At 42.1% G+C, this 25,728-nt stretch overlaps 1 protein-coding gene across 2 annotated transcripts in view; it reads left to right on the top strand.

Moving 5' to 3' along the window:
* DIS3L2 (DIS3 like 3'-5' exoribonuclease 2) overlaps window positions 1-25,728 on the top strand; it is a 349,324-nt gene that overhangs the window by 65,606 nt on the left and 257,990 nt on the right. The gene's annotated exons all lie outside the window — the stretch shown is intronic.

Here is a 25,728-nt window from a genome sequence, read left to right as displayed (position 1 = left end):
TAAGTCAGAGGGGTTCGTTTACAACTGCTCGTGTTCTTCATAGGACAAATTCATCTCCATTATTTTAGTTTTCATGGTCGTCGGACCCCATTGTAATAGGAACTGGCAGATAAGTGGCTGCTCCCCAGCATATACACCAGCATTCGGCCGGACAAAAACTATGCCATGCAGCAACTTTTGATCTCCGCTCGTTTTCATTAGTCAATGGTGTTCAGCAGGCAGCACTTTTCAAGTATACGGGATCCAGAGGATTCAGTCAGGCTGTTCTCTACCAGAACAGTTTGCAGGATGCCTTTAACTCTGGTGTGAAGCTACCCTAAGTTGATGTATGTGTTAGGTTACTTTCACACCAATCTGATTTTTTTGGCCATTTTTAATTTTGCTTAAGATGCTGCAGCCAGTTTAACCTTTTCCCTGTGAAGGACGTTTCTCGTACATCTTTGCAGGGTGGCATCTCAGTAGCCAAGAACATTTCTCCTATTTCCTTGCTACTGATGGTTGGTTCTCCGTTTAGGCAGCCGATAACAACTAGGGCTTTGTTTAAGACTTGCAATCTAAGCTTCAAAACAAGACCAGGATCAAAGGGCTAGCACCAATACATCCAGAGTTAGAAATGGGTCCCAGTCAGGGCTATACATGCAGTTCTGACTCTGACGTGATTTTAAAAGCCATCTGCACCTGAAATGCACCTAATTTAGGTGTATTTTAGTATAGTAAATGAGTCGTTATAACTCCAGAGGTAGAGCAACTAGCGTTGTAATCTTGCTTTAGTTGTAAGGCTTAGGCTGAATGCACACGGCATAGTATCCTGGCCTGGCATCCTGCTGACAGCAGGAGCGCACGGCGTCATTGGTTGCTATGACTCCATGCGCTTCATGCCACCGCTGCACTACAGTAATACACTCGTATAGATAATACGAGTGTATTACTGTAGTGCAGCGGCGGCATGAAGCGCACGGCGTCATAGCAACCAATGACGCCGTGCGCTCCTGATCTCAGCAGGATGCCAGGCCGGGATACCATGGGCCGCTCACGGCCGTGTGCATTCGGCCTTAGGCTGTAAGCTTTAAAGCTGGACCACAACTGTAGCTGCTAAAGCTTGAGAAAAGCTCCAGTATGCAAACTGAAATGTTGCATTCACAAGGTTAATAGCTGCATTTTGACTACTTCTCTTGGGAATATGAAAAGTTATATTTTGCCTTATCTAAGAACAATTCAATATTTTTCAGTTGCCATTATTTAAAAAAAGCGATGTTTAGATATTGCTGTTACATACAAGTTATAGCACCCTCCTGTTTTCTTTTAATTTCCTTTCAGAACATGTCAAGTGCCAGTTGACACACATGCTCTGTAGCTCAATTCCACTGCCAAAATCCCTTTGTACATACTGTAGGTGGCAGAGAAATTCCTGCTATTACGCAGGCCAGCCTATAAGCGACATATTCCCACGAGCCGTGGACATATTGGGTAGATGTACTGAAGGGTAATTTAAAGAAAAAAGGGGCTGCCATAACTGAAATAGACATGGAAATAGATCTAACTGTAAACATCCCAAAATACAAAATGTACCTGGGAATAAAGAGTAAATATACTAAACCTACCTAATCAATATAAAATCAATAGTCTATAAAGTTGCACAGTAAAGAAATTGAATTAAAATACAAATTTTTCTGTAAAATACACATAACTGACAACTAAAAGCACTAGTTAAAACAGCATAGACAGTGAGAAGGTTATATTCATCTGTACATCCATCTCCACTTTGACAGGGTTAGACAGTGAAAACGTCACCATGGCTGGCCTTGTCAATCAGAATGGAGAGTGTGTAGCGGTTGCAGAGAGAAGAGCCTCTAGGTGTAACGGTAACGCCCTCGTTGCTCCTAGATGCTAATTTGCATACATTAAAACATCATTTTTCTCAGCAATGCGGGCACATATGAACATGGGACCAACACATATGCCTTCAACTGCCAAGCGCACATGTAACAGGTCAGCCGGTGTCATAGGTACAAATCTGCTGACAGATGCCCTTTAAATACATGTACATACCACCAAAGGTCTAGAAAAAATGATCTTTATCAGACAGTTTACTAATTTAACTAAAGGAATCTGAAGCATAAAGTGGTGTTTATATGGCTGGGTAGATTCAAAGAACTACAGTATAAGGGCCTTCAAGTATGTTGACCCTTTTCCATATACGGTAATGGTTTGCTGCTCCTATTCGTACTAGTTTTCTTCTTGCTGCATTGTGCGTTCTACTTGAAGGGACAGAATTTATAAACTTTGACTACCAATGTTAAAGTATCACAATACCTGGCATTGCATGAAAGGCGAGAACACAATGGAGTTCTATCAATGAGCGTTCAGCAGATAACTATAGGACATACTGTATTCTGCTAGGAAATCGTGCAAGGAGCCTTGAGAGCCACAAGTCTTTTTCATTACTTTTGTGTGTGTGTAATTCAATAAACACTATAATGATAACTGTTATGACTGGGGGAGAAATGTTGGTTGCTAATAATTTCTTCTGGTTTTATATAATGTTGTGTCCCATTTATGAATTATTCAAGAAAAGTGAATCTTTGATGTATTTGGATGTTGTACTGTGATTTTTGAGAAAGCCATATACAGTGCAGTGTTTTGTCCAACAGTTTTACGGTACAAATAGCCAGCTATTTAGCATCTCTGAACAGAGGCACGTGACATTATGCAAGGAGATTTAAATGTTAAATGTTGGAAATTGACTTTTTCCTTTTATGATAGAAAAGAGGATATTATTCGCCCTCCCGTCTCCCAGGTTCAACATCTAGCAATAAACTTGCTGGCAAAGAGAAAACTCTAGTTTAAGTACAGAAATCAAATCTAAGTAGTAGTTGGTTATAGGCAATCTGTCAAAGGCCCCTGGCGAGTAAAGGGGTATTCCGGTAGGTAAAAGTTATCCACTAGCCAAAGGATAGTTGTAGGATTGTTTTTTTTCTTTTAGGGGATAACCATTAGATTAGAGAGTGTCCTACCGCTGGGAACTTCCCCGATCACGAGAATGGGGGCCCCCCCGTACCCCCTGCTGCTCCCCTGAAATGACCAGAGCTGCCGGTTGGACATGTTCTGGAGATAACAGAGTTTAGCGCTCAACTATGTCTGGAACTCCCATAGAAATGAATGGAGCCGCCACTTGCATGTGCTACTGGCCGCTCTGGTCATTTCAGGGGAGCAGCAAAGGGCCTGCAGGGGGTATGGGAGTCCCAGCTCTAGGACCCCCACAGATGATCTAGGTTTCCGCTCAGAAGATTATTTTGAAGCGGAGACAAAAGTTGTGCATGCAGGACTTTTGTCTCCGCTTCAAAATCATCTTCTGAACGGAAACCTAACTGACCCCATTATAGTCTATGGGGTCCTTAGGCTCCGTTTGGCTCAGTTATGTGCCTTCTCCGTCCTTTCCGTTCTCCTGTTCCTAAACTGAGCAGGAGAACAGAAAGGCTGAATAGTGATGTGAACGAAGCCCAAGAGTGAGAGGATATGTGAAAATTGACTTTCTACCAAGAATACTAAGAGTACCTTTAAGATACCACTACTAGTGTAAAGCTTATGAGGATTAAAACCACTCCAGTTCGCTTAAAGCTTTCCAATGGTGACACACTGGGCATGAACCCTTATTCGTAGCTAGATCTGTTTTTGTACCTATTTTTAATACACGTTGGAAATTTAGTTTCTGCCGCTATTTGCGACTTCATTGACTGTATCAAATCAGCTTTTGTTATCTAAAGCACATGTATCTGTCATAATGCTAAATGCAGTAAATATGTAATGGTCTGAATAAATCTGGGGTTATTTTAAACGGATTTTGCCATAATTTGATGTAAAAAAATAAATAAATATTAAAATCAGACCTCATATAGTACATGAAAATCTTTCTTCTAATAAAGCTAGAACTGTACCTCACATGGATCCAGAGATCACTTTCATTGCTGTGATTGCTCTGCTAGGTTCTCTTCAGGCTGGCATCTCAAGGGGCATGTCACTTGAGTTGGAGTCTCTCCGTGCAACTGTCACAGCTTCGGTAGATGCGTCTGGCAGTTGAAAAATAGAACTGAGCATGTGCGACCACCCCAGTAGGTGGATGTACACATTACTATGCAGATTAAACACTAGGTGCCCCATTATAATAAAGTAAAGAGAATATCTCACAACTGGAACGTTTCCCGCAGGCTGTGCCGGCAGAGAACAGTCAGCTGGAGTTCACAGATCCAGCTTTGCTGAATTCAACAGATCACTGCCGGATCCCTGTTTAAATAGAATGGGATCTGGCGGTGATTCAGCTGCTTTGTGGCATAAAGGCCAGGTTTTTACTGGACATATACCATGCTGCGGTTTTTGTCCATCTGACAGCTGGGTCAGACTGCCGAGTCAATGTGAGCACACCTAGATGCTGTTAATTTCACCAAAATTTTGTGTTTTTCATTTTAGACCTTTTTGAGGAAAGTAAACAGAAAAGAGTAATTCACTTTACCTTGTCCCTAAGGGTTCATTCACATGTCCGCAAATTGGGCCCGCATCGGATGTGTACCCATTTATTTCCGCACTTCCGTTCCGCGGCCCCACAAAAAAAATAGAACATGTCCTATTCTTGTCCACAGACATAGACAAGAAAAGGCGTTTCTATTATAGTGCTGGCTATGTGCGGTCTGCAAAATGCAGAAAGCACATGACCTGTGTCCATGTTTTGCGGATCTGCGATTTTTGGACCACAAAACAGGTGCGGACGTGTGAATAGACCTTAACTGTGGGTGGCTTAGCAGTAAAGGAACGTGACTTGAGATGCACAGTTTTGCACCAACATTTTGGCACAAAGGGGGTTATTTAAACTGGTGTAAAGTAGAACTGGCTTAGTTGCCCATAGCAACCAATCAAATTCCACCTAAGCCAGTTTTACTTTACACCAGTTTGATAAATAACCCCCAAAATTCTAAGGCAACGTAAACTAACCAATGGGTGATATAATATTAGACTAGACATTCTAATGCAGTGCCAGATTTATCTTCCGAGATCAGCCACTGTGATCTGGCCGTTTTTTTTATATTTGCCTGGTCTAAGTACCTATCGATAGTATGTTAGACGTGATTAGTAAATGTGCCTGAATGTGTCAGTCCCTTTCCAGAACGAACAGAAATTTCTTCGAGATGCCTTGGATCTTGTGTTGCGTTCTGCATTACACAACTTTCTTTTTACTTATTTTAATTATGAATTATTTTTTATTATTTAGAAACCATTTACTTTCCCTGTACCATGGCTATTCTGTTTTTTTACTGAAATGGGTCTGCACACCGAAAATTGCAATGAAATAGAAACTTATTACAGTATTTCACCCTATTCTTTCCTTTATCTTATCACAAATGCTTCCTAATACTTCCTGCCAGGATATGTGGTGTTGCGCTGGCAGATTTGTGAAGAGAAATGGTAGGAGCACTCAAATCTATTTTCTGGAGCCCCGGTGATATGTCATTTTAAAGCAATCATGTTTTTTTTCCCATGGGCTGTTCCCCATCTATGTTAGATAACAGTGGGCCACCACACCTTCCTTAGACAAAGGGAAGGCAGGGACAAGAGATGATTTCCTTCAAAGGGACGTACAGGCTCCGCAGACTATTAGAATGGGGCAGGAAAACCCCTGTGTAATTGTCCCATTACCCTGGGTCATCAAGTAGTTACTATCTATATCTATACACATTGTATCCTTTTGAGTTGCATACATGTTGCCTGTTTAGATGTAACTAGAATGTAATAAAGTATATAAGGTTGGATGTCGCACTAGGATATCTGAAACCCCAAAAGAGGTGCTCCTTGCCTATCGAGAACACTCACTTGATCATTATATAGTAAGATGAGAGAATGTGGAACAGGGCACTCTCAGAAATTTCGGACCATTAAGAGATGCAAGAAAAGTATATTTTATTGTTGTACTAAATATTGTAAAACAATGGACCTCACTATAAAAACATATATAAAATCTGAAATATTGGTTAGTAGCAACAGTCGATTGGGACTGCTTATTTATTCGATAATATCTTGCTGCTTTTTATTCATCGACTGTTGCTACTAACCAATATTTCCGATTTTATATGTTTTTATAGTGAGGTCCATTGTTTTACAATATTTAGTACATGAAAATATACTTTTCTTGCGTCTCTTAATGGTCCGAAATTTCTGAGTGCCCTGTTCCACATTCTTTCTTAGAATGTAATAAAGGCCTACTAATGTGGGGTTCCTTTAAGAGTCTTAAAGCTTAATTTCTTTCACTATGCAGCTAAGTACTCAAGAAAAGATGATGTTGAAGCGCTCTTCAGCAAGGATGTTGCAGTGTAAATCCACCTTCATGTATCGTACCTTGTGTATCATCCAAAAAACATAATCCCTCATCCCCTTAATTCTCAATCATGTTCCCTCCTATTTCAATGCACCTTCAGACTGATGTTGCTTATGCTAGTTCTGCATAGTTCCCAGCCCCTTGCATTGTCTTATATGGGGTCTTACTGCTCTTATTTGTAACCTGTTGAAATTCCACTAAATGTTGTGCGTTGCCCTTGAGATTCCTTGGTGTAGAATTTCACTGGTTCTTCCTTTGCGGTAATATCCCTGTTGCTACCCCCAGTTTATCTGGTCACTCAGCAGGTGCCACGTTTAGTGTTACACCATGCAAGCCAATCTATTAGCAGGTTTCTCTCCATGCCAACTCTGCCTGGGTGTAAAAAATTTCTAGAGGTCTAATGTTTTACTGCTACTTGTGATAATAGAGAAATTGTGACATGTCCTGCAAAATCTGGTGCGCTGCCAAATTCTGATACCTTCTTATATTTGTAAATGTTTTCTATGTACCAAAATGAGACTAAATATATGTAAAAAAAACTTTCACCCTGTATACAGATGCACATTAACTGGTTTAGGATGGTGATGTTTTAATCCAAAAAAAAAAAAAAAAAAAGCAGTTATGAAACTAGCATGCACTTAAAGAGGCTAACCTATCCAGACTTGTTAGCCATTTTATTACGTGCTAGTATAATAGTTGTACTTTTAAAAAAAAAAAAAAATTGGGACAATATTACATGTTCAGTTTAGGGGTTAATTTGGGATGATAAAATAACTGGTGGGTAGGAGTTACTTTTTAGAAGGGGTGCTTAAAACTTTTTTTTATATATTTTTTTAATTTCGTTTTTAACCTCCAAAAGTAAAAATGATCTTTGGGGGATGTTTTGTTGCGTTACTGCCTCTACCAATAGAGTTGAATTCTAGACACAACGGTCGCTTGGTGATTTGACAGTAAATCCTGTGGTTTCACTATGTGCATGAGCACTGACAAACTCTACTACATATGTGTGTATTTCACATAAGGCTCTGTTATCAGATACCCAGCTGACCCTGTTATAAGTGAATATGGTTCATCAGGCACTGGTGGGATCTGTCGCACTACAAAGTACCCCCCCCCCCCTCTACTCCTTTGTCAAAGGGGTTATCCACCCCCTATAATGCCCAGGCCCCTTATACTGGTCCTACTTACCCAGCTCCTGAGCACCCACATTGCTCCTAAAGCCAGCACGGCCACTGCTGCATCTCCCCGTTGCGAGGGGGGGCAGCCCATAGCAGGCCACGATGGGAATGAGCCTCCCTTAGCCTGCTAAGGTCATGTGAACAGGCCTCCATGTGATGTCTCTTCTATTGAGATACACTGCACCCGCCATCTTCACTTCACTGTTGGATGTTTAGCGCAGTGTGTTAGAATGGAGGAGGTTGAGTGATGTCTGGTTACATGACCCTCCATTAGTCACCATCTTATGGACCGCACAAGGGGACAAGGCTTATGAAATATAGCAAATAGTAAAGAATATCAACAAAGGTTATATAGTGTCATATAGTTATCTTATATACACATTATTCACAAGTAGCCAGAAGACCAACCCCTTTAACACTCCCCCTTTCCATTCTGCCCAAGAACAAATCTCCTGATAGCATTTTCAATGATACTATTAATACGGTGTGTGAATGGGACCTCTTAAATTCCGCTTTCTCTTGCATTTCACATCACACTACTTATGATCACTGGATATGCTGGTAAGCGTCTGCCTAAAATTTGCAAACTTCAGACCGTTCTCTTCTGTATAAATCCCAAGCTAGTGCTGGTAAGTATCCTATGTAGATACATGGATTCACCTCGATTTGGTAACTTTCCAGATAGGAGTGCAGCGGCTGAATTTCCAAAACATATGTCAGTTTTCCAGTTTTAACGATGAACCAGAGGTTATCACTAATCTCTTCTTGTGTAACTTTCCAAATAAACACAAGCTCTGAGTACAGTGCCGTTCTGATATGCGCAGTCTGTCTCCGCTCATCAGCCTGATATCTCTGCAAGCCAGCTGCACTTTCTGAAGTCAATTGCTACGGGAAGAATTTTTTATTGTTATTTTTATTGAGTCACCTGTGGGTTATGGTAAACTGATCTGTGAGATTACACTAGGCACACGGGAGGGTGAGCCTTCCTGTAATGGGCAGTATATCACCAAGGGAGACCCTTATAGTATATTTGAGGACACCCCTGTTTTCACCTTCTCTCCTCTGAAAGATCCGGTTTACTGCACAAAAACCCTTCTAATGTCTTCATGTGGTGATCCAGATGTATAGTACAGTGATGCGCTTGACTATTACACAAATGCTGGTTCTGATGTCATTGTGACTGCGGGAGTGTCACCGACCGGGCATGTGAAGCCGTAAGAGAGTTCTTGTCCGTTTCCTTTCCCATCAGTTGGGGGTGTCGAAGGTTCGTGTGAAAGTGAAACTTCCCTCTCTGTAATCTTGCTTTTCTTCCTGTGATGTCATCACCTGGTGTCTTTATAAGGCGGTGATCATCTTGGGTAACTTGTCTTGTTGACGCATTGAGTGATGTTAAATGTTGATCAAGAGAAATGGAGAGAAGATATCCGAAAGTCAGCTACTGAAACCTATTTCTAATGTAATTTGTATTGCATTCTGCTTACAACAATACGGTGGAAGCTTTTATATGGTGGTCGTACAGGTGCACGGCTTGTTACCAGACAGGGATCTCAGAACTGTACTTTTTAATGCTGTGTTCACATTACTTTTCTACTCTACATTCAGCATACAGTATATTCAGCGCCCGTCACAGTTCTCATAGGGCCCCATTCACCCAACAGATTCACCTTTCCCTCTAACTGTGTATACAAAGATGGCTGTCAATCGCGGATAGGACCGCCTCCTTGACTGCAAAACCCAGAATACAAGCTTTAGTGAATCTTCTCCCATATAAGTCTATTTCAGTCTGCTCAGCTCCTCCTGCTCTATAACATGGTGTCTGCAGCTCAGATGCCATCTTTGTCACCGGTTCCCTTTAAAGGGACACTGACAGGCCCTATAAACATATTTTGATATTCCTATGTAGTCATATTCAAGTGTATGCAATGATATAAGAGTACCCCCTGTCCGCATTTTGAACCATGTAAAAACAACTTTATATTCATCTGTCAATCACCTTCCTTTGTGCCCAAGGGGCGGTTTTTCTCCTACCTTCATGCCCAGCTGCGCCGCAACTGTCGTTTCCTACCGCCGCCCAGCTCATTATTATTCACTGCGCTGGGCGGCTCTTACATTTCCCGATCCTGTCAGACACCATGCATGCCAGAGGAGAGATCAGGCGCAGCAGGAGACACAGAGCAGCTGCATAGAAGAAAATGGGACGCAGGCGCATTTAATTTCAGGCTTGGGAGGGTGCCGGAAACAGGTATCTGGCACATGCGCAGATGGTCCGATTGAGGCCGATGCCCATTAGTCTCTATCGGGCATGCGCGGGATCTGACAGGATTGGGGTATGTGAAAGCTGCCCAGCGCAGTGAATAATGATGAGCTGGGCAGCAGTAGGAAACGACAGTTGGGGCGCGGCTGGGCACGAAGGTAGGAGAAAAACCGCCCCTTGGGCACAAAGGAAGGTTATTGACAGATGAATATAAAGTTGTTTTTACATGGTTTAAAATGCGGACAGGGGGTACTCTTATATCATTGGAATACACTATAATAGACCTATGACTGCATAGGAATATCGAAATATGTTTATAGGGCCTGTCAGTGTCCCTTTAAGTCACCCTATATTTAGGGTTATCGTGTGGAATATTTCATTAGCATGTGTGAGATACTGCTGTTTGTACAGGGGTGTATGTCAAAGGCTTTTTTGCTGAGGCTTTTCTTGGGAAATCCTTCCAGTGTTTATTTCCAAGGACTACTCTGGAACTTTAAATTCATGCCTCAGTTAAATTTCCTCTGAAAATAAACTGGGGAATGAATAGAACCTTTAGAAGATGCCCTCCTTTTATCTTTTTAGCTGCAGATCCTCTTCTGCCATCCAAGATGGCCGCACCACTTCTTTGACTAACCGGTGTATACTTTGCATTTGGTAGTCCAAAACGCTTCCTGCGACCCTCAGATTGGCCAGCACTGTTCATGTGAGCTTTGCTGGCCAATCCAAGAGCAGGGCAGGAAATGTCTGTGTGCATCAGTGCGGCCATCTTGGATGACAGAACTGGAACCGAGAAACTGGTAGATCTGCAGCTGAAAAGGAGGACATCTTAGAAGTGGTGTTTTCTGTTCCCCAGTTAGTGGTGTGTTTTTTGTTTTTGTTTTTTTTCTTAACGCTAGGGTCATTTTAATGTTCATACCTTGCCTTTTGTGTAATGTGCATATATATGGGTATTGAACACATAGCATTTTGTGTTTGCTGTAAAACGGGCAGATGGACAGCTGTTTTGCTGAAAATCAGAAGTGTTGAAGTCAGCTCACCCTGTGTGCCCAGCTGGTGTGTGGAATGAAGTCAGAGTGTAGATTCTTACCATGAAACAGCTGGAGGAGGATTAATGCTTGTCATTTGTGACATCACTAGCTTTAAGATGGTCCACTTTATACATCATGTGAATAAACACATTCCCGCCTTGCCTGTGTGTGCAGGTGCACCGAGAGATGACCAGAGGTTATCTGGTAGAGTTAGTATCCTCATGACCCCTAGTGGCCATGAGGAATTTGGGTTTTCAGAAAGCATATTTTAATAGTATTTTTTGGTATTCTGAAAAAATATAGCAGTAGCCTTTAGTTGGCTTTAGTTTTATTAGACAAACCCTTGTAAGCTTAAACAAGTGCTCTCTTATAGCTTAGTTGCACCTGCTCCTTTCATCTGGCAAGGCTTCCAGGCTATTAAATTTAGAGTGTCTGTTTACTAAAGTGTGAAATGCTGCTTAAAAAACCCTATGGTGATGAACGCTGCAATTGGAAATTTGCAAGGCTAGGTGTGCTTTTCATGTTTTATGTGTCTGTTCCCATATACACTGGAATCGCTGTCATGTAGGGTTATTGGCGCTAATGTCCCACACACTGTATTCCTCTGGTGCTTGTGGAGGGCCCAAGACGGCCACTATGAAGAATTGACAGCACTCGTGTTTCTTTGCAGTTAGGGTACAGCTACATGTGTCATGTAGCATTTCATGTAATGTTAATGGTGTCGCAACGCAGCAATTGCAAAAAATCCAGACATGTCAACTTTTGTGTTGCAAGTTGTGCACCGCTTTTTCTCTGTATACTTCTATAGAGGTCGCACAGGACGCGTGTCTCATGCGACTTGGCTTTGTTTTCAAACAAAAAAAGTTGCAGACAGGCCACATTTGTGTTGCGCAACTTTTCTGCACCACATAGCTGTACTCTTTAGGCTGGGTTCACACTTGAGCGTTTTACAGCGCACTCAAACGCGCTGTAAAACGCTCAACACATGAAAACCAATGCTTCCCTATGGCCCTGGTTCACACTTGAGCGTTTTACAGCGCGTTTGAACGCGCTGAAAAACGCCCTACGCTCAAACAAGTTCTTGAGCTTCTTTGGGGCGTTTTACAGCGCGTTTGTGGCCATAGGACATTGCAGTCAATCACACAAACTCGCGTCAAACGCGCGTTTACTATTGCAAAAAACGCGCGTTAAACGCGCATATCAAAGACGCTCAGGTCTGAACCCAGCCTTAAAGTTCCAACATTTTTACTGAAGACATTTATTCATCCAGGCATCAGTCAGATTTTTTTAAGTATTATATTTTTAAGTATTAGTCTAGGGTTAATATTAAAAGCTTTGGCCCATCAGACCTTCTTCCAGCAGTAGGGCTGTGGTTGGATGTGGCAGATCCTGTACCTGGAGCGTGCTCAGATTTACTAGGCCTGTTTAATTTGTAGACCGGTTAAACTTAGTCACAGTCTTAAAATGCTTCAAATTTATCATAGTAGCCTGATGCTGGACTTTAAGGCTAGGTCTACACGACGACATTTGGTTACAACTACACTGCAACATGTGTCGCACGTCAATTTTTATAATGGTAGTCTATGGTGTTGCACTGCAACATGCGTCGTGCTGTGACTGCGACGCAACAGTAACAGAAAAATCAATCTGTTTTTTTTTTGTGACTGTTGTGTCGCATGTCCCAGCGCGACACCATAGACTAACATTATAAAAATTGTCGCGCGACATTGGTGCGCCAAAATGTCGTCGTGTAGACCTAGCCTAAATCTGATGTATATAGCACTGATTTGATGGCTTGGCTTACAATGAAGTTTTGTCTACTTGCCCTGAAAATCTGTGCCAATGTTCCAAAATTCTGTCTACCAGGAATCATAGATTTCAGTTTCATAAACACCTCTAAAAGATGCTCCCCTCTAAGTTCTTCCTTAGCTTTTCATGGTGTGATGTGCCTAAACTTGCCCACTGTTCTCACTCTTAGGGCTCTGTGTCCGCTCCGTTACGTTTTTTTTTTTTGTTTATTTTTTTTTTTGTGTGGACCGTATGTGTAAACATTCATTTCAATAGAGCCGCTAAAAATAAAAAATACAACACAAAACGGAAGTGGAGACCTGCAAAGAGAAGCATATTTACCTGCTTTCCTTCACAGGCTCCTTTGCTCCTCAGCTACTCAGATGGGCTCCCTGTATGTAAACTTCCTGTTTCATGCTGCAGCAGCCAATCGCTGGCCGCAGTGGTGACCAGCTCATCACTCGAAGGGAGCAGTTCACTGCTGCATCAAATGGGACGTTTACATCCAGGGAGCCCAGTGGAGCAGCTGAGGCCATGGGGTGAAGGAGGCTGGAGCCAGCTCCAGGAAGCAGGTAAGTATGCTTCTCTTTGCAGTTCTGCTTGGATATTTTATATATTGAGACCTTGGTAATTGTAACAGTATTTTGATCCTTCGATGTCGGCTCTTCCTATCATTGTGAAGCAGAATTCACCAAGCGTAGGATTGTTCACCCACTAATATGGAACGTGAGCTGGGTTTAGACCGTCGTGAGACAGGTTAGTTTTTTTTCCCTGTTCAAACCAAATCGTATAACACTAGCTATTGTAGTAATCCATTTTTAGGTGTCCAGCTGCATGAGTACACCTTGTTTCTTAACAACATATTCTAGTACAGTTACAGAGAACACAAAATATAATTCCCTGAAAAATGTCACAAATGTGTGTAACAGATCATTCTTTCCACTCGCTCTTAAAATAAACTTCAGCGTATGATTTAATGAGATTATAGTTTGTCTGCATGTGGTGTGTAGTGTTTTTTTTTTTTTTCTTTTCTTTTCTGGATTTGATTATGTTTAAGTTATTGTTAAAGTCTCATGCTAGAAAGGTCATATGGCTGTTTGATAAATGTAACATACTGTTCGTCATGGACACAAGTCTTTTCTTCAATCCATCAGGTAAATGCTGGATATCTATTTTCCCTTGTGTGTATATATGTAACTATTTTCCCTTGTGTGTGTATATATGTAATATATGTAATTTTTTTGGCGATTTTTTTTTTTTTTTTTTTTTTTTTTTTTTTTTTTACAAGCTTTCCCATCTACAAAGAATGGAGAGGTCTGACATTTTTATCGTAGGTACACTACAACTGTGAGACAAAATAAAAAATAAAAAAAAAAAATCCTGAAAATAACATTGTATGATTTAAAACATTTTTACTTGAATTTTTCTGCATGAAAGTGATGCAAATCTGAACTTAATATTTGGTACAGAAACCTTTGTTTGCATATGTCAGATGTTTCCTGTTCTTCACCAAGTTTGCTGCAGGGATTTTGGCCCACTCCACCATACAGATCTTCTGATCTTTCAGTTTTCGGGGCTGTCGCTTGGCTACATTTGAGTTTCGGCTTCCTCCAAAGTTTTTTGATTGGGTTCAGGTCTGGAGACTGGCTAGGGCCACTCCAGGACCTTAAAATACTTCTTACAGAGTCACTCCTCAGTTGCCCTGGCTGTGTGTTTTGGGTCATTGCTGGTGGAAGACCCAGCCATGACCCACCTTCAATGCTCTTACTGTGTGAAGGAGATTGTTGGCCAAAATCCCACAATACATGGCCCCATCCATCCTCCCCTCATTATGGTGCAGTCGTCCTGTCCTATTTGCAGAAAAGAACCCCCAAAGTATGATGTTTCCACCCCATGCTTCATGTTTGGGGCAGTGTTTTTGGGGTTGTGCTCATCCTTCTTCCTCCAAACACTAAGTGGAGTTGATCCCAAAAAGTTCTATTTTGCTCTCATCTGACCACATGACCTTCTCCCATGCCTCCTCTGGATCATTCAAACAGGCCTGGACATGTGCTGGTGTGAGTAGGGGGACCTTGCGTGCCCTGCAGAATTATAATCCATTACGGCGTAGTGTGTTACTAACTGTAATCTTTGCGACTGTTGTCCCAGCTCTCTTCAGGTCATTGTCCAGGTCCTCCCGTGTAGTTCTGGGCCCATTCCTGACCTTTCTCAGAATCATACTTACCCTTCTCAGAATCATCCTTACCCCATGAGGTGAGATCTTGCATGGAGCCCCAGACCGAGGAAGATTGACAATCATCTTGTTACTTCCATTTTCTAATAATTGCGCCATCAGTTGTTGCCTTCTCACCAAGCTGCTTGCCAATTTCCTGTAGCCCATCCCAGCCTTGTGCAGGACTACAGTTTTTTTCCCTGGTGTCCTTAGAGAGAAATTTGGTCTTGGCCATGGTGGAGAGGTTGGAGTGTGATTGTGTGTGGACAGGTGTCTTTTATACTGGTAACGAGTTCAAACAGATACAGTTAATACAGGTAATCAGTGCAGAGTAGGAGGGCTTCTTAAAGAAAAACGAACATGTCTGGGAGAGCCAGAATTCTTGCTGATTGATAGGTGATCAAATACTTATTTCATGCAAATGAATTATTAAAAATCATACATGTTATGTTCTGTTTTTTATTTATTTATTTTTAAAGATTCTCACAGTTGAAGTGTACCTATGATAAAAATTACAGACCTCTCCATTCTTAGTAGGTGGGAAAATCACCAGTGTATCAAGTACTTTATCTCCCCCCCCCCCCCCCCAAATATAAAAAATTATACACGCGCACATACACAAACTGTATATTGTATAAAAATATGATATGGCTATCGATTATATGAGCATTTTACCAATAGCTGTTATTTTCCCAGTCTTCCCATGATCATGGATGCTTAAATTTTCCTGGCATGTCTGAAATGTATTGGTTAAAGTCAGACACAAAATTGCCAAGATCAACCTTTTATCTAGCAGGTGTGCCATCAGAGAGAGGATGTCCTAGCTAAACGACCCATTTTATAAAGGAGAACACACCTCTGGAGGGGAAGTGTGATATTATATGGCAACTGAACAAATTGTTTCCGATCAGCTCATTCTCTGTGCCCTTAATTACCCATTTGAACCTGGGACTGAACAAAGGAGTAAATGTTATCAGTCCCCTTAGGAAAATGTGAATTTAGAAGAACTTTTCAGAACTCTCAGCTCAGCCAGAGCAGCTACGCTGCACCATTCATCCGCTTCTTAGGTCCACACTTCTTACATCCCATTGGTTTCACTGTGAACTGTACAATGTTACTTTTACCTTGTAATGCTGCTGCAGAGTGAGCATTTGTCTGGTTCCGCCACATATTACAACTGATGGCTAATGGACCTAGCAATCGGGCACCCGATGATCCGCTCATCAAGGTTGCATCTGACCTATAAAGGTATTGTCCTTTTTAAAAGGGTTTTCCCTATAGGTAGGTCATCAGTATGATTGGTGGGGGTCCAACACCCAGGACCTCTGCCGATCAGCTGTTTGAGAAGGCAGTGGCGCCCGCATTAATGTGTCACATGGCCTAGGAGCAGCTCAGCCCCATTTGAGTGAAAGGAGCTGAGCACAATACCAAGGACAGCCACTATACAATGTACGGTTCCTTGGTTGTTGAGCTGTGAGAAAACCTTGGTGTCTTCTCAACCAGCTGATCGCTGGGGGTCCCAGGTGTCAGACCCTCACCTATCCGATATTGATGATCTATTCAGAGGATAGGTAATCAGTATTTAAATATCGGAAAACCCTTTTAAGCTTATTATTGGGAACAAATGTTGGTACAAATGCCCGTTCCTGATGATCTGCCCGTGTAAAGGTGCTGCAGATCATCCTTGTTTAGTGGGTAAAATCATTGTCTATGCATTCATCTAAATCATTGAATCTGTGTAGGGACAAGCGATAGCAATAGCCGTCTCTCACCCCTATACGGTGGAAATGATTGCTGCATGTAAATCCAGCACTTTACCTCCATTGGGAAGGATCCTTCCTGGTAATTGCCTGGTTAATCAGCCAGTGTAACTGCGCCTTTAGTCTGTTAATAATGAGTGGTATAAGCCTGATTATAAAAAATATTCTGATGTTTCTTTAGAATATCTTCATTTTTGATCTTGAGTATTTTCATATGGGTTTCCGTACTCCAGTATTTGCACTTATTAGAATATTTTGAGGTGTGCAAATAAATAATTGGGCTAAGCAGAAATATACTACGTGCTGATCTAAACAGTTCTATTCAGTCTAAATCCCATTAGAGATTTTTTTTTTTTGTTTTGACTGCTTAAAGTATAGAGTGATGATACTGGGGGAGGGGTGAGAAAGTTTGCAGAGTGTCGCAGCAGGTGCAGAGCAAGCACCACTTTTCTGTAGCTTTTTCATTGGCTTTAGACATGGAATTAAGTAGCATACTTTCCTTTTTAACCTATTAGCGTAATTAATTTAAAAGCAATTTGTATTGGACATTTTCGATATTGCCACATTCAGTACTTTTTAATCTCAGTTTGACTTGTGCCTTTATTTTACATTGCAAAGGTTCTGCTTATTGTCAAACTGACAACTTTTTTTTGCATTATTTTCTCACCATTTGACTTTCTCGATGCGGCTGTCCACTATCTCAGCAGCTTCAATTGGAGACTGGGGGAATGTGTTCTATCATTGTAGTGCTGTGATAAAAGTATTTACCCCTTACAGATTTCTTTTCTTTTTTGGACATTTGTCACACTTAAATGTTTCAAATTGGAATATCAAAGATAACCTGAGCAAAAAGCAGTTTATAAATGATGATGGGGAAAAAAAGCTATCCCAAACAACCTGGCCCTATGTAAAAAAAAATAACACCCCCCACCCCCTCCCACAATGAATTTACTGTGATTAACTCAAGTTTCCAAAAGCTGTGGTTAAATTTCACTAGCCACATCCAGGCCTGATTACTGCCAGACCTGTAAAATCAAGAAATCACTTAAATAGAACCGGTCTGACAACATGAAAAACATCTTGATAATCCCCCAAGCCATTTGGGAAAATTCTGTAGACTGACAAGACAAAAGTGGATATTTTTGGAAGGTGTGCGTCCCGTTACATCTGGCATAAAACTAACACAGCATTTCAGAAAAAGAACATCATACCGTCGGTCAAACATGGTCGTGGTAGTGTGATGCTCTGGGGGTACTTTGCTGCTTCAGGACCTGGATGACTTGCTGTAATTGATGGAACCATGAATTCTGTCTCTACCAGAAAATCCTGAAGGAGAATGTCTAGCCATCAGTTTGTGACCTTATTGTCAAGTGTACTTGGGTTGTGCAGCAGGACAATGGTCCAAAGCAAACCAGCAAGTCCATCTCTATACAAAAAACCAAAAGGAAGGTTATGGAGTGGCCTAGTCAAAGTCCAGACATGAACCCGACTTGAGATGCTGTGGCATGTCCTTAACCATGTGTGAAAGCCTTCCAATGTCATGGGAAAAAGATACCAAACATCCTGCATGATATGTGCTTGGCTACATTTCTAAAAGAAAAATCATGGAAAATAATGCACTAACACAGTAGATGCAAACATAATATATGGACTAAGCCCTCACTCTATGATAAAATCTGAGACTCCCAGCCAATATATTTTGATCAAAACACATCTGTGCCTGCTTACCAGCACCAAGGTGGTCTCGGTCAGGCAGGTCCTACTCTAAACCTACCTATGCCGTTGGGCAGCTACATTCAGGATCGCAGACCCTACATGTATGGGATGCAGGATGTTTTGTATCTTTTCCCTGTGATTTTTGAAGATTATGTTCTTGAAGGAGTGGCTCCTTCATGTGTGAAAGCCCTCCTATTTTATCTTTTGAGTAGCATTTTTGTACACTTTTGCCCCACCTATCCCACAAGCGACATTAGGTGTTACATATAGCTGTGTGTGCTCCTCCCCTCATTGGTTGCTTGATGCACACAGAGGTAACTAGGAGCAGCGCACTATATGTGCAGGGTCTGCTCTCCGTGTAAAGGGCCCTTTAGTGTGACACATGCAAAAACAAAAGAAATCTGTAAGGGGACAAATACTTTTTCACTGCACTACAGGTATGGTGCCATAGGTAGAACCTCAGCATATCCTGTGGGTAATGTTACACATTTTGTGCTGTTGATGCATAAAATGAGTGTAAGCTTTGTGGGATGTTCCAGTTCTCTTGTCTCACTTTCTGGTTGAATATCACTTTGGAGGACTTTCTTTGCTTCATCTGAAATAAAGCCCAAAATGGTAAAATGGAATTGCTCATTCTTAAATTGGTTGTCTGCTTTTGCTACACTGATAATCTATCGTCAGGTGAATAGAAAGGAGCCGTCCCATTGAAGTGAATTGGGACAGCGGAGCTATAATTTCACCAGTTCTCTCCTGTCCGTTATACTAGGTATTCTCATGCTTCTCCAAGGCCCTTAATTACAATGCCTGAAACTGTGCTGCACATTCTCAGTAGATAAGTTCCTCCTTTAAAGACCAGAGGTGGAAGTTCACTACTGGTCATGCCTGTAGTCCTCTCAGAACTGCTAGACAGAACAGGAAGATGGCATTAAAAGTGTTGTCCTGGAATAAGTAACCTTTCGCCTGCCACTGCTATGCTGAGATTCAAACTCACCTACACCCTGCCGCTCTGGTCCTGTGTGCCGGCTCCCTTGTATCCCATCTTCCAATCTGCAATGTGTTTAATCCATCCCTGACATAAGCATTAACATGTGTTCTGCAGCAGTTGTGTCCCCCCTGAATCCAGTCTTTGGCTGCAGATAGCAGGTAGCTGAGGGTAGCAGGTAACTTTGATTCTTTCCATAACAGAGGCAGGCTGCCTGAAAAGTTTTATTTATTTCTATACAGCGCTTTAAAGGCAAGCATTGAACATAGCAGTGTTTTTAAATGTTTTTTTTTATTCCTATTTAGACTTGCACATGATTCTTTGCATTTCCATTACATACATATATAGCTTTTGTAAAAAAAAAATTGAGGACAAATTCATACATTTCTTAAAATTTAAAGGGGTTCTGCAGTTTTTTTTTAACGGATCTATCCTCTGGATAGATAATCAGCATCTGATTGGCGGGGGTCCAACACCCGGGACCCCTGCTAATCAGCTGTTTGAGAAGGCAGCGGCGCTGGCAGTAGTGCCATGGCCTTCTCTCGGTTTACCGCAAGCCCAGTGACGTCACGACTAGTGTCTGGCCTGGGCGGGGCTAAGCTCCATTCAAATGAACAGAGCTTAGCCCCACCCAGGCCATTGATACTAGTAGTGACGTCACTGGGTCTGCGGTAAACAGCGAGAAGGCCGCTGCCTTCTCAAACAGCTGATTGGCGGGGGTTCCGGGTGTCGGACCCCCGCTGATCAGATGCTGATCTATCCAGAGGATAGATCATCAGTTTAAACAAACTGCAGAACCCCTTTAATATTCTGTAGTCTATTACAGTTCCACATGGTTTTAACCAAATCTGTTTAGTACTGTGAGATTCCTTCCAACGTAATTGGCCACACTCGCTGTGTAGCTATAAACTATCTAGACCAAACACAGTCCTGTCCTATACTAACTCTCGCGTGCCTGAGAGGGGTGGGGGTGGGGGGGTAGTAGACATGGGTACAGCCTGGGAGAACAGTGCACTTCTATTGTATTTTTGTTGGTCTGCAATTGTGATATCTAACAAAGTTAGAACAAATAAGAAAGACACATAAGGAGGTAATGTAAAATGTAAGAACAGATCACAGCATTGCAGGCTCCATTTCTTGCTCCAAGCCAATTATTACAGCAGCGTTTATTTTTTGGGATTCCTTTAACAGTATACACACACAGATTAGGCTTTGCATGTATCCCCTGTCGCTCCCTGGTCCCTGTGGTTGTGGGGTAGAGAGATATACTGCATAACTTCATGAAGAGTATAATCCATTTTGCTACAGTCCTATGTAACACCACACAACAAAGTGATGGGTCCCTGTATGCAGATAAGGTAGTAGAAGTACCTTCCATCCTATGTGCAGGGCTCTAACCTGACACCGCCACCTCCTTTTTGTAGCGCTGCTGCTGTGACCAGCGCAGCAAGAGGAAGGAGGCGGCGCCAGCTTTGACGTTGGGGTGTTATCAGCAGTATTCTGAGGCTGGGCTTGCAGTGGTGAGTGGGCCTAAAGAGGCCCTGAGTGGGGGACTCTAGACAGAGGCAGATTGGCCATAGACCCTACCTATAGGGCTGCAGTAAACTATTATTTCAGTAATCGAGTATTCTACCGATTTATTTTTACGATTAATAGAGTACTCTATTAAGAAAAAAAGAACTAATAGACTGGTTTCCTTTATAAAAACATCAGAAGCCCTGCCATCAGTCCCCAACACCCTTTGTTCCCCCCTGTGCGATCAGCCCAAGTGCATCAGTTCCCCCCGAATGCCTTCAGCTCTCCCCACCCCAGTGCCTTCAAGATGACATTATACTGCATGGGGCCACAAGGTGACATTATACTGTATGAGGCGGCTGGGGACAAGGTGACATTATACTATAAGGGGAGGATTATACTGCATGGGGTGGCTGAGGCCAAGGAGACATTATACTGCATGGGGTGGGCCAAATGCTGACATACTGCAAGGGGCAACACCCCCCCCCCCCCTTCCCCAAGTACAATATCTATTCAGTGTCTGCATGGCATAAATAGCTAAAGGCTTGCTGGGCTTTGTAGTGCACTTAAGGCCACAGGTTGCTTCTTTAACATTAGCTTATTGTATGATGCAAACACAAAGCATCACCTACCTCTGGCATTAACAGTGACAACCCCATGACAGCAGCTAGGGCCCACACAGCACACAGGGTGATGCACTGCAGGTGGTCACCAGCCCAATGGACATCAAGCCACACTAACCTGAAACCACTGCGCTTCCCGGCTGCGCTAAGTCCCGTCCCCAATCCATTTATAGCCAATCAGCATTTGTCTTGCCACTAACCAATCAGCGGGCCTGTTATGGCTGCTTTCACATGAGGTATATATAAGAGAAGCACTGGGATTGGCTGGGAGCAGCTGCCTGAGGGATTATCATACTGGTATGGAGAGTGCCGGCTCCTGCAATCGTTTCACTCCTGCATCGAGGATTTTTTTTGTCGATTTAATCGAGTACTCATTGCAGCCCTACCTACTTCTGTTCTGCCTGCTTGAGTTGGCCCAATCTACTTGTATTGCCCTGCCTTCTGTCAATTTTGACCTGCCTACAGCATAGAGCCACTTAGTTTTTTTCCAGTTTGCCCATGACTCTAGAAGACGCAAACTGGTCTGATATTGATGACATCCTGAGGATAAATCATCAATATGAGTAGCCTAGAAAACCCCTTTTAAAATGAAATACATGAGTACATAAGAGGTGTATGCTAGATGAAATAAAACTGTCCTATCAGAATAACGGCATCTTGACTACAAAACCTCCAATGCATAATTTAGCCTTAAGTAAATGGGAGGCAACATTTAAAGTTAAACATTTTCTAAAATTTATCTTCACACCTGAGATGCGTGTCACTAGGCTAGCGGCCTACTACAAGCAGATTTCATTGCAAGTCAGATTCTTTTCTGCCCACAAGTGCGTCATGAAAAGGCTTATACCTGACCTGGAGAACAATATCTGAAGCTCCAAGCAGTATATTGGTTTACATTTAACCATCCTCGTGATACTATGACTGGCTTTGGCTTTAGAACTTCCTGTTCTCTGGTTAGAAGGCACACTCTTGGATTTAGCTCTTTTCACTTTCCAGTTAAAATAATCAGATTTTTAGTGTTTTAATTTTGCCATACCATGGAAAGAAATGTTTTGCTTTTGGCCTTCCTAATGGGAAGTTAAAAGGTCCCAGACTTTTGGTGTGTGCTTGGTTTAGTTTTGAATTCTTTATGCTTTTGTAGCATCTCCTTATTTCTTTTACATATTTTATTAAAATACATTGCTAGTTAGACTGCACATTACTATAGTATTATACATATTTTTGTATAGATTTGCCTTTTTGGAAGTTATACACTGCTTGTCACCAAAATAAAAGTTGCCACCTGGATTTAGCTAAGCAAATAGTTACGAGCCTCCTATTGGATAATTACTGCATGAGCGATTTATCTTTTTCAGCTGGCAACAAGTTATTTAACCCCAAATGGTGCAATGAGTTGCTTCTCATTTCTTAAACAACCATGTCGAAAGACGCATCTCGTGGTCGTGGAAAAGATGTTAGTCTGTTTGAGAAGGGTCAAATCATTGGCATGCATCAAGCAGAGAACATCTAAGGAGATTGCAGAAACTACTAAAATTGGGTTAAGCACTGTCCAACGCATTATTAAAAACTGGATGGATAGCAGGGACCCATCGTATTCGAGGAAGAAATGTGGCAGGAAAAAAATCCTAAATGATCGGGATAGGCGATCACTTAAACGTTTGAAATCATATCAAAGAAAAACAGAACTCGGGACTATGTTTAATAGTGAAAGTAAGAGCATTTCCACACGCACAACGCAAAGGGAGCTCAAGTGATTGGGACTGAACAGCTGTGTAGCCGTAAGAAAACCACTAATCGGTGAGAAAAACCAGAAAAAAAGGCTTCAAATTGCTAGGGAGCATAAAGATTGGACTCTGGAGCAATGGAAGATGATCATGTGGTCTGAGTCCAGATTTACGCTGTTCCAGAGTGATGAGCGCATCAGGGTAAGAAGAGAGGCAGATGAAGTGATGCACCCATCATGCCTAGTGCCTACTGTACAAGCCTGTGGGGGCAGTGCTATGATCTGGGGTTGCTGCAGTTGGTCAGGTCTAGGTTCAGCACCAGTATGTGCTCCAAGAATGAGGTCAGCTGACAACCTGAACATACTGAATGACCAGGTGATGCTACTTTCACACTAGCGTTCAGAGCGGATCCGTCTGGGGTCTGCCCAGACGGATCCGCTCATATAATGCAGACTTGGGATCCGTTCAGAACGGATCCGTCTGCATTATATTGTAGAAAAAATTCTAAGTGTGAAAGTAGCTTCAGACGGATCCGTCCAGACTTTACATTGAAAGTCAATGGGGGACGGATCTGTTTGAAAATGGAGCCATATAGTGTCAAATTCAAACGGATCCGTCCCCATTGACTTACATTGTAAGTCTGCAAGCAGCGTTCAGGTGTCTGCCTGCTGAGCGGAGGCTGAACGCTGCCAGACTGATGCATTCTGAGCGGATCCGCGTCCACTCAGAATGCATTAGGGCAGTACGGATGCGTTCGGGGCAGCTTGTGAGCCCCTTCAAACGGAGAGCACAAGCGGAGCCCCGAACGCTAGTGTGAAAGTAGCCTTATTCCATCAATGGATTTGTTCTTCCCTGATGGCACGGGCATATTCCAAGATGACAATGCCAGGATTCATCGGGCTCAAATTGTAAATGAGTGGTTCAGGGAGCATAAGACATCATTTTCACACATGGATTGGCCACCACAGAGTCCAGACCTTAACCCCATTGAGAATCTTTGGGATGTGCTGGAGAAGGCTTTGCACAGCAGTCAGACTCTACCATCATCAATGCAAGATCTTGGTGAAAAATGAATGCAACACTGGATGGAAATAAATCTTGTGACCTTGAAGTTTATCTAAACAATGCCAAAGCGAATGCGTGCCGTAATCAAAGCTAAGGGCGGTCAACAAAACATTTTTGGCGACTTTTTTTTTTTTTTTTGGATGGGCAGTGTATTTACATGACACCTTTTTAATATGTGATGTACTGTTCCTGGCATTATTCTTCATGGTAAGGTCACCTGCATCTACTGCTGAAATGGTTTTTAACTTTTTTCATGCATTCAATAAAGACTGTACTACTTCTGATAAATTGAAATAAGCATAAATATTTTTTACTTTACTATTAAAATATAAAAATGTATCCCATAGTTTTAGCACATATTGAAGACTGTAAAAACTAAATTCATAAACCTGTGGAATTAAGTTTTTCTTTCCAATTCCACCACGTTTGGAATTTTTCCCAACTTCCCACTACATGAAGTAAAACTTGTGTCGCAAAAAACAAGACCTCCTATGTAGAGTTGAGCGGACACCTGAATGTTCGGGTTCGGCCGAACTTCTCAAAAAAGTTTGCGTTCGGAACCAGAACTTGATCCCGAACCCCATTGAAGTCAATGGGGACCTAACTTTTGAGCACTAAAATGGCTTTAAAAATGTCATGAAAAGAGCTAGAGGGCTGCAAATGCCAGCAAAATGTGGTTAAGAGCATGGCAAGTGCTCTGCAAACAAATGTGGATAGTGAAATGACTTAAAATAACAAAATACATAAAAATAAAAAATAATAATCTTGATCTAGGAGGACAAGTTCCATATGGAGTAGGAGGTTGAGGAGGCAGTGGATGTGTGGGTGGAAGCGGCGGTGGAGGAGGTAGCCTATACTGGTTTTTTGTTTTAATGTACACTCCAAAACATTGGGAAATATAACCTGTGATAACCCCCTCCAGTCGTGCTAAACACACGTTCAGACAATACACTGGCTGCAGGGCAGGCCAGCACCTCCAAGGCGTAAAGGGCAAGCTCAGGCCATGTGCCCAATTTGGAGAACCAGAAGTTGAGGGTGGCAGACCCATCAGTCAGTACTTGTAGGCGTGTGCACACATACTGCCCCACCATGTCGCACGTCCCCGTGATGTTCACGATCCAATTTAATATCTTCTCTATCAACTTCCGATGTTGTTTTCTGCGCCTACCATGTTGATCACGGTTTGCGGCAAATCAGGTTTCCACGCCGGAGAGGGAGCGTGAGAAAGGGATACCACATCCAAGGGAGGTTAATTGTTTGAAATTAAATATGATCGAGCGGAAAAGTGGGGCAATTTATTGAAGCGCAAATGTGGGACAAGTTGTTGAAGTTTAAGCATTGAATGAAAGGAGGGGGCGCATGTCAATTAAAGAAGAATTTTTAAAATTTAATTCCCTGTCACCTATGCAGAGCATGGTTTTGTAGATGGCAAAATTGGTAAAATGTTACCTGACAATGTAATAGACTATTTTTTGAAATTTATGTCCCTATCACCTATGCAGAGCTTAATCACGGCAAAAAT

Source organism: Bufo bufo, chromosome 4 (assembly GCF_905171765.1).
Source record: "Bufo bufo chromosome 4, aBufBuf1.1, whole genome shotgun sequence".
In the NCBI taxonomy this organism is placed as follows: Eukaryota; Metazoa; Chordata; class Amphibia; order Anura; family Bufonidae; genus Bufo; species Bufo bufo.
This window is presented reverse-complemented; position numbering and strand designations above follow the sequence as displayed.